Here is a 3,886-nt window from a genome sequence, read left to right as displayed (position 1 = left end):
CAAATGTACAAACGTACTTAATAAAGGCTCATATATGTTTTATCACTAAAGAGGCAAAAATGTCTCTTCTTATGTATTACTCAAACCACTCACCACCTTTGTATACCTATTTAATAACACATATATTCTCTATATCATTTACACATACACATGAACATTACACAGATCTCTTCACACATCTCAAACACACACACACACACACACACAAAAGACATGTCTGTCCAGCAAATTTCTGATCCTCCAAAAGACTTCAACAGCGCTTAACTTTCTATTTTAACGTCGACTCATTTATACTTTTCTAATTTCATCAAAATTTCACTTTGGCCAAGCTTTTAACAAATTATCTTTTTAATCAGATTATTTCATCATGCATGCTCACTAGTTCTCCTGGGCAGGTTCAGCCCTGTTTTTCCACTTTTCTCAAACTTTATTTTTCATCTTATTTCCTCTTTTAAGCCTTTTAACTCTTATTTCACGTTCATCTTTTTCATCTTATTTCATATTATTTCATATTTAGCCAATTCCCCTGGCCAGGGTTATTTCCTCTTTGTTTTTCTTACACAGATTTGACTATACTATATTTTCTTACGGCCAACTTTCACACAGCAGCTAAAGTACACGTCTTACCGTTAACAAGATACGGGCCCTGTCCTCATTAATCTTGCATGGTTATTTAGCTACGTTTTTGTTACTAGTTTGGCCATTCTAGTCTCTATTCTCTTTTTCTCTTTTTCTTCATTTATTATTATCTTATTCCCCTTATTTACGTCTTTTACAACTTAATAAACCCCAATTTAGACGGAGACTCGCTTCACACATCAACACATCATCTCTCATCTCTGCACAATCTGCTCTTGTCAGTGCAGCCTACCTGCACAAAACACAACCGCTTCACAGACCAGACAGTAGCTCGTATTTGTGAGAGAACACTCACCCTGAGGTGTTTAAAATGGTAACTTCGCTGAAGCTGACGGCAGTGGCAGGTGAGGCCCAACAAATCCTGTTCGTGACGCCATTTTGTGGTTTCTTTGTTGTCGATGATGTGCAGATGAAGAAGGAATCTCCGCTGACGCTGACTTGTTTATAATATTATGACATTTCACTGCATATATGTATGACCGTATGTAAATGTATGTGACAAATAATCTCTTGAACTTGAACTTGAACTTGAATATTACGTTTATTACAAGGAAGAACAGCATCAAACCAGACCTGCCATGGATATCTGGGAGAGAAGGGAGCCAATGCAGTCTCTCCCTAATGGAAAGAGAATGTCCTTTAAACTTGTACAGAGTTAACATCCCACATCTGGTTCCAATACATAGGTCACAGTTCAGCACCTGTCTGACATAAATCTAAACATTTCCCATTCTCTTCTCCAAGGGCCCCTTCTACTTCCCTTCTCACAGGGATCCCTAAATAGACACTCTAATGTTGATGTTCTCCATGTAAAAATGGAAGCACCATATCAGAAGCAACATATGTTAGTTCTTACACTATACAATGGGCTCTGTTTTGGGAACCCAAGAGGGCCTTCAACCCAAACATTCCAGACACCTCACTCGCATCTGAGAAACATTAAGAGCAACCTACGCTCACGTTTAACTGATGGAAGCCTCAACGCCTGCATGAAGCTTAACCTCACTACGTATGAACCAGACTACAAGGCCATCAGCAAAACCATGCAGCACCAGAAGTCGCATTAGTGGTAAAAAGTATTTCATTTATTATTGGTTAGCTACAGTGTAACAACAATATTATTAAGAAGAATAAAGAGAAATGTATTATATATAGTGCTTTTTTAAGTACTCAGAGATGTCTTATACGTTAAAAATGTATGACTTACTTAAAAAATGCATGCATTAAGTTGCATTAAATTTTCTTAAATATTATATGGCTCACAAGGAAATACATTGAAATAGAAGTGTAGAAATATTTGGCTTTTATGGCTCTCCCAGCCAAAAAGGTTCCCGACCCCTGGTTTAGTGCATGAGCTCCCTTTTTATTTTTAATTCCACCAGATACAAGTGCAAGATGCTGAAGGAATCCATAAAATACTACTTTGCAGACCTCAGAAAGCTGGTTGGGGCGTATGGCCCAATAAATGATGTGACTGCCCTGTAGACCAGCATCAAGTATTTGAACTTGATGCTGGCAGCTACAGGGAGCCAGTAGAGAGAGGTGAAGAGAAGCGTGACATGTGCATGCTTTGGCTGGTTGAAAACCAGGAACGCTGCTGCATTCTGAATCATCTGCAGATGTTTAACAGTGCGCGCTGGTCAACCATCCAGTACAATGTTGTAGTAGTCTAGTCGTGAAATGACAAGCATCTGGACAAGGAAGTGTGCCGAGTGCTCTGACAGGTACGGTCTGATCTCCCTGATGTTGTACAGAGTGAATCTGCAGGATCGGGATGGAGAGGAATTGTAATCATATTAAGTACCCCAAGATTTCTAGCAGACGTGGATGGTATTAATGATGAGAAGCCGAGCTAAACATTCATGTGGTGTTGAATGGTTGGACTTCCAGCGATGATGAGGAGTTCTGTCTTGGAGAGATTCAGTTGGAGGTATTTTACTGAAAGGATCCATATTATACTCCTTTTCGACAAGTTCATATAGGTCTCATATAGGCCAACACATGTCTTGGAAGTGTGAAAATTCCACTAATTTCATGAATTCTAGCCATTCTAACATGCCAACCCCTGTAAGGACCATTTTCATAGTTCTAAGAACTGTTGAAGGAACCGTCCCTTTTTTGTGTCCGCACTGTCGGAACCAGGAACGATCGTAGTTCTTAGAACGCCGTTCATGAGGGCCTTTTCTTGCTCCCACTTCAGGGCAAGGACTAACCGGCATAAGTTAGTCCCTGCCCTGTGTACTTACAGTGATGTAAGTACACAGTGATTGGTCCAGACAGAAGTCCACGGTCCCTCGCCGGTCCCTTTGACTGAGGACAGTCCACCCAGTCCCATCGCTCTGGGTGGGGACCAGCTCATGTACACTAAGCGGTAATAAAAAAGAACCCCCAAAAAAACCCAATTAAATTTGTATTTTTATTGTAGATGTATTTATTAAATGTATTTTACACATTTTTCACTTTAATTGAATGAAACAAAAAATGCTTATGGTGTGATGCATGCCCTTGCCTTACAAAAGTCAGAGCAAACTTTTAAATTTGGCCCTGTAGATCTAATATTAGTGAAGATTTAGTAACTGCATTGCTTATTTTCTACCTCAAATTTGTGCAGAAACAGATTTTGGTGCACTGATAATGTCAAATAATTTGAAAATGATCGACTAAATACAACATGGAACTCATGCTGAAACCCCGTTGACTTACGTCACTTCAGCGTTCCTACTGGCGGTGCGAATGCAACAAGAAAAAAAAGCCCTTGAAGGTATCTAGTTCTTGGGCACCTCCCCAGTTCCTAGTTCCCCTTAGGGAGTCCCGGAACACTTTGGTCTGAAAACGCCTATTGAGGACCGCTGGTTTAGCTGACTGTAGCTTCTTCCTGCGCAGGGTTTGAAGAAGAGAGGTGCAGACCTCCACCACCATGACAGACACCAAGAGACTTGTCTTCTCCGTCATCCACTGAGCCCTGACGCCCAGGAGTCTGAAAGGTTGGCCAAACATTCTGCCCCCCTCATGTATGTGAATAGGGAGGACAAAAAATAAAATATATTAGAATCAAAGTATTTTAAGTGAACGCTGAAAGGAGATTGATTGGATTTGACTCAAGGTTTCATCCGCTTTGGACAGTTTCCAGTGTCAGATACCGACACGGGCCCAGTTGCTGGTAGGAGTGCAGCCCAGCGTGCAAAAACTGGTGGAGAAGCTTTGTGACAAGCCAGGACTTCTACTCTGTTCTACTGTGTGACAAGCC

Source organism: Zeus faber, assembly GCF_960531495.2.
Source record: "Zeus faber genome assembly, chromosome: 1".
Classification (NCBI taxonomy): domain Eukaryota; kingdom Metazoa; phylum Chordata; class Actinopteri; order Zeiformes; family Zeidae; genus Zeus; species Zeus faber.
This window is presented reverse-complemented; position numbering follows the sequence as displayed.